Source organism: Nicotiana attenuata, chromosome 4, assembly GCF_001879085.1.
Source record: "Nicotiana attenuata strain UT chromosome 4, NIATTr2, whole genome shotgun sequence".
NCBI lineage: Eukaryota > Viridiplantae > Streptophyta > Magnoliopsida > Solanales > Solanaceae > Nicotiana > Nicotiana attenuata.
Genome location: NC_031992.1, coordinates 203,997 through 216,924, shown reverse-complemented (window position 1 = coordinate 216,924; position 12,928 = coordinate 203,997). Strand labels below are relative to the sequence as shown.

At 35.5% G+C, this 12,928-nt stretch overlaps 1 long non-coding RNA gene across 1 annotated transcript; it reads left to right on the top strand.

Annotated features, from left to right (window-relative positions):
- LOC109225101 lies at positions 6,296-7,736 on the top strand. Its single transcript, XR_002067846.1, has 3 exons — positions 6,296-6,372; positions 6,723-6,775; positions 7,334-7,736. It is a non-coding gene; the product is annotated as an uncharacterized LOC109225101 (long non-coding RNA).

Here is a 12,928-nt window from a genome sequence, read left to right as displayed (position 1 = left end):
CTGTTTGAGTATGTGTGTCTATGTGTACCTGCGTCGCATGTATGATCTGCGAGCAGGGTGATTGTTTATTTATGTTTGACCGCGTCGCATGTATTATTCGCGAGCGGGGTAATAGATGCATCTATGGTTCGCGCCATTCGACCATCTGGCAGTGCACAGTTTAAATAATGTTGGATCGGGCCGTACGACCTCAGCATGATTTGCGCATGCTTGTATTGCTTGCCTTGAAATTTAAGTTATTTCCATTGTTCAATCTGTAGTATGACTGTTTTAGGAGCTGTCTAGGACTGTGTTGAACTTCAATAGAAGAAAATGCCGTGCTCAATGATAGTAGCTTGTAGATTTGTTTAAGTGTTCATGTTTAATTTGCTTCCAATAGGTAATGTAGTGTGAGTATTTTGTAGTTTCATTTTCAAAAATAAGGAGAATAACTAGAACAGGCAGCCGACTTTGAAATCATAATCTTCAATTGGAAAGTCAAACTACTGTGAGTAGATGGCATAAAAATTGGCTATAGTGTTTGTACTGATTGGAATTTGATTGTAAATGGATTATATGCTCCAACTAATATAAGATCATGCGTTCACATGTTCATGATCTCACTGTTAATTCAATTTGAGAATTTTGAAAATCCTACTGTTAAATGCCTGGGCTCCTGACACTTGGGCTGTGAAATTGAGCCCATTGCCTACTTAATTGCCCAAACAGCCAATCTGATTCTTGGACTATGAAAAGTTCACGACTGGACCTCACTGAAGCCTAGTGACCGGCCAGCTTCCTGTTACAGGTTTAGGCCAAATTTTCAGGGCCTCAAAAGTGCTAGAAGCCAAAGTCCTTTAAAATTATATTAGGGATATGGGGATTAATTTGCAATATAAATTAAGGCTTCGAATTAGGTAGCGAGTTCAAATTAAGAGGGTCCTCCCTTTTGTTTGAATTCGGATTTGAACTCGAGACCCGAATTTATAAACGCGAATTAATTAGGCCCTTTTAGAGACAAAAATAAATAGAAAATAGTAGTTTGCTTTAGGTTGGCCTTTAAATAATAAAGTGAGATGAGCCTCGCCAAACAAAAATGCATAATTTGCGGGGCCCTCATTAAATACTTATATTAAAATCCTTAGAATTTGGGACGTGCCATTTAGCGAATTTCATGGCCTCCCGCAAAGTTAATAATACGCTAGCTGCTTTAGGCCCGGCATTTAATAATATTACCTTCTTAATTACGGGTGCATATTTATGTGACCCAAATCCAAATCTCAACGAAGTCGAAATGTGTCAAAAACCGCGGGTGCATTTATGTGACGTGGTTCGAGACGCATTTTTACGACGTTGCAATTCTCTTTAAAAAAGAATAATAAAAGCGGTTTAAAGTTAAAAGGCACATAAGTGAAAACATGTATTAAAATCAGATTTTTAGCCAATTATAATAATTTAAGCGACCGTGCTAGAACCACGGGATCCGGGGGTGCCTAACACCTTCCCTCGGGTCAACAGAATTCCTTATTCAGAATTTCTGGTTCGCAGACTCCAACTGGGAAGTCGGAATTTTCCTCGATTTGGGATTCAAGTTAAACCGGTGACTTGGGACACCAAAAGCCAATCCTATCCCAAGTGGCGACTCTAAAAAATAAATAAATAATTCCAATTCGAATAATATCACTTTAAATGGAAAAACTCCCTTATATATTATCCTTCGGGGTAGGTGTGTAAAAAAGAGGTGTGACAGGCCCAAGTCATAGGAGGAGAACCTGCTGGTCTGCCGTGAAGATAAGACTGCCACCATCTACGGGCCCTGCCCTCTACCTGGGAAGTAGTAAAATCCACCCGTGGGACTCTAATATCCTCATGTTGTGTAGTTTGTCCCTGCACCTATCAATGAAGTCTTGGGGGTCCTCATGTCGCTCACCTCCGAAGATAGGAGGGTATAGCCTGGTCCATCGGTCCAATAGCTTATGCGGCTCGCCGACTGCTGTTGGTCTGGGCTCAGGTATAGCTGCTGCTACTGGTTGGGCTCCGCCCACGGGTAGTGTGCCCGGGGTCTGATATGCGGCAACTGCGTGCCCATGAGCCTGGGTTGTAGGGGTTTGTGCTCCCCCTCCCGCTTGAAATGTGGCTGGGTCCGCTGGAAATAATCCAGCCTGCTGAGGGTCGAACGACACGAATCATAGATGCATCTATTAACATGCCGAGGCAAACGGCCTGCTCCCATGAGAGTAGAGGAATTTAGCTCGCGCGAAAATGCTTGCGACGCGAGTGAACACAGATTTCTCAAAGTTATTATAAAGTTCTTCAATTCTTTCCAAAAAGGAAGAAGTCTAAACCGGAGGCTTTAAATCTTACAATTCTCAATCTCAGCTCTATTTAAGATAATTAATATGCATAATCAAATAACGGTGCCAACAAAGCATGATGTAAACCTAAGACTACCCGGACATCACATGGAAAAATATAGCTACGCACGGACTCTCGTCACCTAGTGCGTACGTGGCTCCCCACACAAGTAATTTACAACAAACACACCTAAGGGGATGAGTTTCCTCTTACAAGGTTAGACAAGAGACTTACCTCGTTCTCAAGTTCACATCCGATCCACAAATATGCTTTAAATCCCAACTCGGTGCCAAACGACTCGAAACTAGTCAAACGTTATAAAAAATAATCAATACATGTTCAAAAGATCATATTCTAACTATTAGAGTGGTTACCCAACCCCAAGTGAAGGATTCCTAAAATTCATCCCCGGGCCCATGTGCCGGGATTCCGATTATTTTTGAAGAAAGTCGTTACCCATAACCTCACGAACTCAAATATATAATTTTCGCCCAATTCTATAACAAATTTCGTGGTTAAATCCTATTTCTATCAAAACCTAAGTTTTTCATTTAAACCCATAATTTTCACAAATTTATATGTTATAATCTACCCATAAACTATGTATTTAACTTACATTAGATAGAAATTACTTACCTCAAATAGCTAGTGAAAATCCCTCTCTACCCAGCTCCAAAATCACCCCAGGAAATACAATAAATGAACCCAAAGTGCTTAAGTCCCGACTTAAATGAAGGTTCTGCCTTTAGCGATTTTCGCACCTGTGGAGGGATGCCCGCTTCTATGGCTCCGCATCTGCGGAAAAATCATCACAGATGTAGCCCTTCCCAGTTGGCCTACTTTTGCAACTGCGGATCACTGGTCCACTCTTGCGGGTCCGCCGCTGTGACGCGGGTGCCGCACCTGCATCTTTGACCGCTTCTGCGGTTGCTTCCACTGCACCCGCGCGTTCGCTGGTGCGCAAAATGTCCCGCTCCTGCGATTTTTGGGCTGCCCATGCTGGACCGCTTCTGCGGCTACTGGCTCGCTTCTGCAAGCTCACACCTGCGGCTGACCATGCGCAAGTGCGATTGCACCTGGAAGTTTCAGCCATTTCCTCTAAGTCCAAACTTGGTCTGTGTCTAGTCCGATTAATACCCGAGGCCCCCGGGGCCCTGACCAAACATACCAACAATTTTGAAATCATAAAAGGAACTCGCTCGAACCCTCGGAACGCATAAAACAACATCAAAACTAAGAATCACGCCTCAAACCAAATTGAATCAACTTATAAACTTCAAGTTCTTCCAACTTACTCCGAACGCGCCGAAACGAACTTATACTACTCGGAATGACACAAAATTTTGCGTGCAAGTCTTAAATCACTATACGAAATTTTTCCTGGGTCGAAATCCCAAACAGACCTTGATAACACCAAAACCTACTCCAAACCAAATTTAAAGAACTTTAAAGCCTTCAAGGTGCCAACTATAACAAAATATATCTGTAGCTACGAAATCTAAGCTATAAATCTAAATTTCGTAGCTATTACTCACTAATAGCCACAAAAATTAGAATTTCGTGGCTATCTATAAATTCTTAAAATTTCTTAGCCACAAAACTAAATTACAAAGCTAATTCATTATTTTTGCTATAATTACTAATTTTCATGGTAATAACTACCTAAACATCTACAAACTTATTGCTACAGTAAAATTTCATAGCTAATCATACATTTTTGCCACGGGTTAAAAGTTACTGTAGCAATAGTATACTTTTAGCTACGATAAATTTTTTGAAACAAATTATTGTAGCTAAATAAATATTTTTACTTCAAATTATAAAATATTATGGCAATAGTTGGCTTAATAGCTACGATTATTTGTCATGACAAAATAATATAGCCACAAATATTTTGTTACGATAAACTTTCATAGCTAATCAATAGTATTTGCCACTGGCTGAAACTTACTATAGCAAAATAATTTTTTTAGTCACAATGAATTATTTAAATTAAAATGATGTAGCTGAAACAACAATTTTGCTTCAATTTTTAAATAAATCGTGGCAATAGTCAGCTCAATAACTATAATTATTTGTCATAAATGATATAGCCACATATTTATTATTTTGTGCTGAAATTTTATAGCTATTCATAAGTTTTTGCAATGACTCAAGTTTCTTGTAGCAATAATAACATTTTAGACACATTAAATTAGTTAAAATACAATCTTGTAGTCAATTAATATTTTTGCTTCAAGTTAAAAAAATTACAAATAGTTAGCTTAATTGTTCCAATTATTTGTCATGACAAAATGAATAGTAGACAATTACCTTTCATAATTGACCATACCTATATATATTGTCATACAATTAATGTTATTATTGCAGTAATAATATGTTAATTATAATAAATTAGCTATAAAAAAATTTGTAGAAGAATTCTTTTACTTCGCCTATGAAAGTCATGACAAGAGTTAGTCTAAAAAATATATACGGTTATGAAAAAATAATTTCATAGAGAAATTTGGAAAAAACAACAATATATATAACTTGAAGAATTAATTAACTTCTAAATAAGAAAGATTAAAATGAAAAACATTTTCAATCTTAAAATAGAATTTAAATAGAATAAAAATTAAACTAAAATAAAATTGAGTTGTTCATATATAATATGAATTTTATAATTAACTAAAAATACAGATAACTTACATGTTTAAAATATAAGAAAACTTTCACTAATAGTTTCATATCTTATTAAGCAATGTGAATAAAAATTTTCAACAAAAATATTTATCTTCTATATTAAATTTTATATAAATAATATATAAAACTTTTTATTTAAATTTTTTTTTAATAAGTATATCTTACGTACAGTCAAACCTCTCTATAACGACCTCTTTTGTTCCGATATTTTTTTTTGCTATAGTGAAGCATTGTTATAGAGGATACCTATTATAACAACAACAACAACTTAGTAAAATCTCACTAGTGGGATCTGGGGAGGGTAGTGTGTATGCAGACCTTATCCTTACCCCGAAGGAGTAGTAACAATGGAGATGCGGGGTATCGATCCCCGTACCTCTGGCATGCTGGATACATATTATAACATAACATAAAAATCGGTTATGAGAAAAACTTGACTTTTAAAGTAAGTGCTTATTGTATAAGGATATTGTTATAGAGAGATCTGACTGTATAAGTTTCAATTATAATTTAAAAAAATGAAATTATATCCCACAATTATGTACATGACTAATTATATCAAATTTAAACAACTATAATATTGTACTAACTACACTGTACAATAAATTATTTATATTACTGAATCAAAGAATTAAGAATTTAATATAATTCATATACAGTAAGAGGATTTTGTCTTTCAAAAAATTTAGAATTTAATATTGCTTGATAAATGAGTGTATAAAAAAATTAATTAGTATATAATAATTCATATCAAACTAAGTAGTACTTGTGATTTTCTAATATAATTTAAAAAAAATATGTAGTTATACAGTAAATCTATAACTTTGTGCTTGTAATTATTTACATTGATCACTAATTATTCAATTTGAATAAGAATAAATTTTTTTATAAATCTAATTAAACACTAAAAAATGAATCTAATATAATAAAAATAGGAGTATATAACAAACTACTAACAATATCATGTAGGATGAAAGAAACTTTAAAGAAAAAATTAATTTAGAATATCTTTATTTTATGCAAATAATTTATTTTTTCCATGTTACTTAACATAAATTATATATGTATTCTTTGTATATTTTCGTAGGTAGTGTTCTTACTTATAATTGTTAGCACTTACATTTCTTTGCATTTATACTGAATTAAGATGTATTAATTAAGAAATAAAAGAAAGCAATACACAAGAATATAATAAGAAGTAAAGGAACGACAAACACTAATTGCAATTGGCCCAAAGCAAAAGCACCAAAACCTAAACTACATTCAATTCTCTTCNAGACTAAAAAATGCGAGAACGACAAAGAAGAAGAGTGAGAGAGAACCCCATAGCTTTTCTATTCTTGAGCATAAGAGGTAAGCTCGTATCTCTATATTTTACGGTTTGTTAATTTTCTCATACCTACTTGACATGAATTTTTGGTTTTAATTTTGCGAATTATTCTGCAATTTAATATTCTGCCCTATTTTTTTTATATATAGTGAGTGAAAATTTAAAGATTTTGAAGTGGTAATTTTGGAAGGAGCCATAGTTCATGGACTGAAACAGCAAAGCAACATTACAAAATTGGGATGAAGATTCTTTAAGAAGTTTAAAAAGTCTACAAGTTTTTTTTAATTCTTTTGTTGCTTTGTACTTTTCTCTTTTGTTATCTATTATAAATTCTTGTAAAAGAATTAACAAGAAATTTTTCTTGTCTTTTTAGGCACTTGTGTTATGGGCATCAATGTAGAAACAAACAAGTGTATTAACCATGAGGTATGTATAATAATTCACTCTTTCTCAAAACAAATTCAATTGGATATACTACATAGTGAAGGATAGAGTGCTTACAAAATTCTTGTTAAAATCTGTAGGACTTCTGAAATTTTATTTAGAGTACTCTAGGACTATTTGTTGTCATGAAACAGGTGTGATGTTGAATTGATTTAGCTTGTGCTTTTTCCTTGAGCCGAGAAATATGAGAATATAATTTTTTGGCAGTTACAAACTTAAGGATTTACAAGACTTCAGAGTTGGAAACGCCTAGTTATTAGATACAAAGAAGAAATGCAACTTTTGATATTGGTAGTATTTTCTTATAGTGTCGCACTTCAAACTAAGAAGAGCTAAATTAGGCTTATGTTTTGAACAGTTTACAGTCTTTTGGTATATACATTGCATTAATAATCTGAAGGTTTTAAAAAAGCGAATTGTTGTTTCTAGCAAAATCTTACCCTGCCAAAGGAATATGTTGTTCTGTTCAAACTTGATTGACAAGTCCCAACTAGTTAATGTACTAACCTTATGGTGTGGATGTCATTTTTGTATATACAGGTTGGTAGTCCTGCAAGATCAGGAGGGTAACATTGCCGTCTTGCTGAGATAATCGATGGAGTGCTATAAGATCTTATTTACTGCGCCCTTCTTCTTGATATCCACAAGAACAATAATTTCTTTCACGCATTTGGTACAAATACAATCCACTAATGTCTCTCAACTCGCCATCGAAACCTCATATTAGAAAAATATTGGAGCACTTTTGGGTTTTCACTTCTTCACTGGCCGCTGAAGGTTACCATCGCTATCCAGTCTCACATTAGCTAGCCTTTTTTTTAAACTTTATTATTCGTGTTGTAAAAGAGTTATGTACTATGGATCTGTATGAAATTATTCTTTCTCTTGTAAAAGAATACCGTTACGTTTTGAGTATATCAATATTTTAATTTATCTTGAATGATATTGTTGAACCTTTAATTATGTATTCTTACTAATGTATATCATTTATTAAAAATAATATAAAATATTTTCCTAAAAATTTATATATTTGATGCTAAAATATGGATTATTAGCTACAATATATAAATTCTTGTAGCTAAAGCTGATCATGGCAAATTCTTCAGTCTATTGCTACGAAATTATGGAATTCATAGCTAAACACAAGTACTATTGCCACGAGAGTAAATTATAAATTTAGCCACAAAAGTTGAGCTTGTGTGGCAAACAAATTATATCTTTTGCTTCAATACAAAATCTTGTGGCTACAATATGAAGAAAGCTACAAATTTTATTTGTCGTGGCAAGAGAATAAAACCACTTGCTACAAGTATATTTTTTGTGGCAAGCATTTTTTACCATCACAGCTACAACATAAAAAAAATTGTGGCAATAAGTATTAGTCCTTAGCCACGGATCATGTAAAGTTTGTAGCTAACTTTTAGCTACGCTACATTTTGCTACGAATGCTACGGAAAAAAATATTGTGGCTAAAGTGTTTAGCCACAAGATTTTTCATATTTAGCTACAATGTATTTGATAGCTATAGATATAGTATGTTGTAGTGACGTATATCAGAAAGATTGGGAAAAAAGCTCAAGGGGCAGACCAAGAAAAGAAATTTAAGTGCTAGTGTTTGACTCAGAAAAGGAGTCGTCCACTAATTTTTATAACCAAATGTGAGGGTGCAAATTTCGAAGGAGAGACCAACGCACCTCAATTACACAACAATCGAATCAATGTTCAAATTTTAAAGAAGTCAATAATTTTTTCTTAATGAATATGTACACCAAAAATTTTAAGTCAAACTAAGCATTATTTAGCTAAATACTATAATTTTATAAATTAAAACTAATGAATTATAAAAAAAGAAAAAATCAACTAATAAAAGTAAGCATAAAACCAAAGAACAGACAGAGTCGTGAGTGTTTCCAGTCTCCGTTTATGGGTGGATAAAAATATTTAGACAAGGATTCAAATCCATTAACAACACCAAACTTTGAACACCCTTGGCCACTGCTCTACTTCTCGGAGTTGTGTTAAGGGTGTTCAAAAATAATATATAAGCTATATAAAGTGGTATTTTACCTATATATACAATGCCACTGAATAATGAGTTGAATTTATAAATATAGAAAATGAGAAAGTCCTCTACTGAAATTAAAATGAATAAATGATATAACCAAAACATAAGTGGGTGCTTATTCTTCTTCTTCGAGAGCATCAGAAAACACTAGTATGGATTTATTTGCTAAATGCCTAGTAAATCCCCTCGCAAAATAACATGAGGGCAGAAGTTGGTCCAGTTTTGAAATCTGGTACCCCATTATTCCTTAAAAATCAAACAATATACGTCTATAGCCACCTTATCTCAGGAGATAGAAGAACTTCTGACACTGGCCCCGGCTTAACCAAGACTTATTCAGTCTAATTTCCAGACGACTATTGAATCAAGATCGCCGTTAAATACCTATATGGTTATCTGACATGGGAAGTAGATAGTTTAGAAAGCAAAGATTAAAAATATACTAGTTTTCATACCCTGTAAATGTATCCTGAGTATTTTACTATATTTAAGAGGAAATAGTAAGTTTATTTCTACTAGCATATCTAAAGCTAAAAAAGAAACATGTAAAATTCAAGTGCTAAAATAGAATTCACTGCAGGGAACCTTTCCACATCTTTTACATGGTTTGACGTCAATAATTGCACAATCAAAGGGTGAATCCAAATGACCTTGGGAAATTAAGCAGCTTACTAGGCCTTCATCTTTTTCGAAATGACTTAGCTGGATTAATTCGCAACGGTAGAAACCTTCAGCGCTTCAACTTGAACAACAACACACTTACCGAATTTATTGGTGATAATCTTTGTAAGTTGCAGCGCTTATGTCGCATAGAATTGAGTCAAAATTAACTTTCAGGATCTTCCTAATTGTTTAGGGAACCTCACTTCCCTTAGGGAGATATATCTAGATTCCAACAAATTGAGAAAATCCAAAATCTCCAACTTATTCTCTACAAAATAGAATACTCCCTCCGGTCCACAATAAGTGATGCTTTTACCTTTTTATTTTGGTCCAAAATAAATGTCCATTTACATAATCAAGAAGGAACTAATTTTTTTCTCCAAAATTTGTCCTTATTTATATATTCCAATGTGTTAAGGTAACAATTAATTAAGGTTAATTTAGTGAATACACCTTTTTTCTTCTTCTAGAAGTTCGTATTTCCTTAATGGGTGTGCCAAAGGTGAAATGATAAATTATTATGGACCGGAGAGGGTATTATTTTGTTGAAGGAATCTGCTCATTTTGGTGGAGCTTTGGACTCAACAACTTGTCCAGAATTTATTCGAGTCATGCGACATTGTCGAGTTGTTGTATCTTGGAGGAGACAAATCATGAGTATTATTGCTAGACCGGTGAAGATGCTACTTGTAATGACCCGGCCGGTCGTTTTGAGTATTTTAGCTCCGATCCCCTATTTATTGCCTCTTCTATGTTGTATTGTGGTTATGTGATTTGTCGGGGATGTTTGGTTTTGGTTTCGGGTGAGTTTCGGAGGGAAATTGGGCATATAGTCCCTAAGTTGGAGCTTTAAGTTGAAAGAGTTGACCGTAGTTTGACTTTTAGGTAGACGACTCCGGAATAGAGTTTTTATGGTTCCAATAGCTTTGTATGGTGATTTTGGACTTAGGAGACTGTCCGGATGTTGATTTGGAGGTCTGTAGATCGTTTCAGCGTGAATTGGCGAAAGTTAGAAAGTTGAAGGGTTGGAAGGTTGGAAGGTTTGACCAGAGGCTGACTTTATTGATATTGGGGTCGGATTCCGATTTCGGAAGTTTGAATAGGTCCTCAAGTCATTTATGACTTGTGTGAAAAATTTGAAGTCAATCAGAGTTGTTTTGGTACGAATCAGAATTAGTTTTTGCATATCGGAAGTTCATAGTTTTATAGGCTTGAATTGGGTTGCGATTCATAGAATTGATGTTGTTTTATGTGATTTTTGGCCTCGAGTAGGTCCGTTAGATGTTTTGGAACTTGTTGGTATATTCGGACGAGATCCCAAGGACCCGGATGTGATTCGAATTGAATCCGAATCAATTTTGGACTTAGCCTCATTGCTGAAGTCCCAGGCCTGCTGGTGTCATAGCACTTGCGGAGGGATTGACCATAGGTGCGGAATCGAGGGTGAGGCAGGTGAAGCGTAGAAGTGAAAAAGGAGAGCCCAGGGCTGGGCTCGCAGGTGCGGACACCTGGGCGCAGGTGCGCCTCCGCAGGCGTGGACCAACTTGTGCAGAAGCGGAATTGGAGGAGGGGGCTTTGGGAAGGACCGCAGGTGCAGTCTTCTTCTCCGCAGAAGCTGGATCGCAGGTGCGAGCCATTGTCCACAGAAGCGGAACCTCAGAGTTTAAGTTGGAACCGCACCTGCGATGGATTTTCCACAGGTGTGAGGCGATTTTCAGGAGATTTTCAAGGAAACTGGGGGGTAAGAAATCCTAACTCGGTTTTGGTTAAATTACACAAATCTATTGTTAATTCCATCATCTAATTAGTGATTGAGTTTGAAATTTGGGAAAATTGTAAAAAAACTTCTTAGGCAAAAATTTGGGGATTTGAAAGGCAATTTGAGGTCGGATTTAAGTAATTCTTGTATGGTTAGACTCGTTATCTAATGGATATTTGGATTTTGTAATTTTGGCCGGATTCCGAGGCGCGGACCCCCGTTTACTTTTTGAGTTGAGTTTTTATTTATTTGCAAAGATCATATTTTTATTATTCGAAATAGTTTCCTATAGTTTATATTTATGGTATGAAGTCGTTTTGGCTAGATTCGAGCCGTTCGGAGTTGGATAATCGAGGGAAAGGCCTACTAGTGGATTGAGTTAGCGTGGTTTGAGGTAAATGTCTTGCCTAACCTAGTGTGGGGGGAATTTCCCCTTAGGATTGGTGTTGTTTGTGATAATTGTGATGTATGAAAGCCGTGCACGCAAGGTGATGAGTGTGTGCACGGGGTAAATGTGGAAATTTTACCGGTTTTAGCTATGTAGACTCCTGCGTTAACTTACTATGTTATATTCATCATTTCTAGGCTATCTTCACATGCTTTACTTGTCTTATCTCTTATATGTTAATTGCCTACATGTTTAGTTGAAGTTGTTGTTGTTTCCTCTATTCCTTATTCATTATTTAACCATAAACTCTTTACTTGAAGTTGTTATTGTTGGAATATGTTGTTGTTGAAATTGATATTGAGTTATAAAAGTCGTGATTCACATTGAGGCAAAGTATTAAGTTGTAAAATACTATTCTCGTTAAATTTTTCACTACCGGTTATTATTGTTGAGACTCTTGTGTACATTGTGGTTGAGCCAGGGGCTCTTTATTGTGAAAATACTGTTATTGTTGGTTTTTGCTTGCAAGTTGTGATATTGGGCACTTGAGGTGCGATTTATGATACATTGTGATAATGATACGCATGCGGTGGTATAAGGTTTTGGGGTTGAAACACATGCGGTGAGATAAGGCGGGCTTGATACGTGTAGCTAGTAGGGGAACCATTAGAAGCCATGTGGTGTGATAAGGTGGGCTAAAACACGGGATGCTATTTCGGAAAAATAATTTTCAAAACTAAATGCAAGGCTCCCGCGGTGATATAAGGAAAGATAGTAAATTTTTCTTGTGACTTGAGACTACGAGGCGGTACCTAGGTAGTGACTTTTGTTGGTATTGCTCTATTTCTGCATTTGTCTTTGGTTGTTTTGTTTCTGGTGAGTGCTGATTTTACCACTCATTCTAGTCTCTTTTCTTTAGTTTTTATGTCCTTTAACTAATATATGAGGTCGTTTATGGTGTGTATTGTTAGATTTTCAGGTAAATGATGCCATGAAGTGATTTGAATTCAATTGGAGTGGAATTGAGCAAAAAAGGGTGAAAACCATGCAAAATTCTCCTGTGATTCCGCATCGGCGGAAGATTGGTCGCAGAAGCGTCCCCGCTTCTGCGTGAATTGGCACGCATCTGCGAAGATGGGTTACTTTGCCAGAAAATGCATCTGCGTGTATATTACCGCATCTGCGTGGCGCATCTGCGCTTGGGAGCCCGCATCTGCGGTGCCAGAAGTTCATTCGATTTTCCGCTTCTGCGTTAGGGTA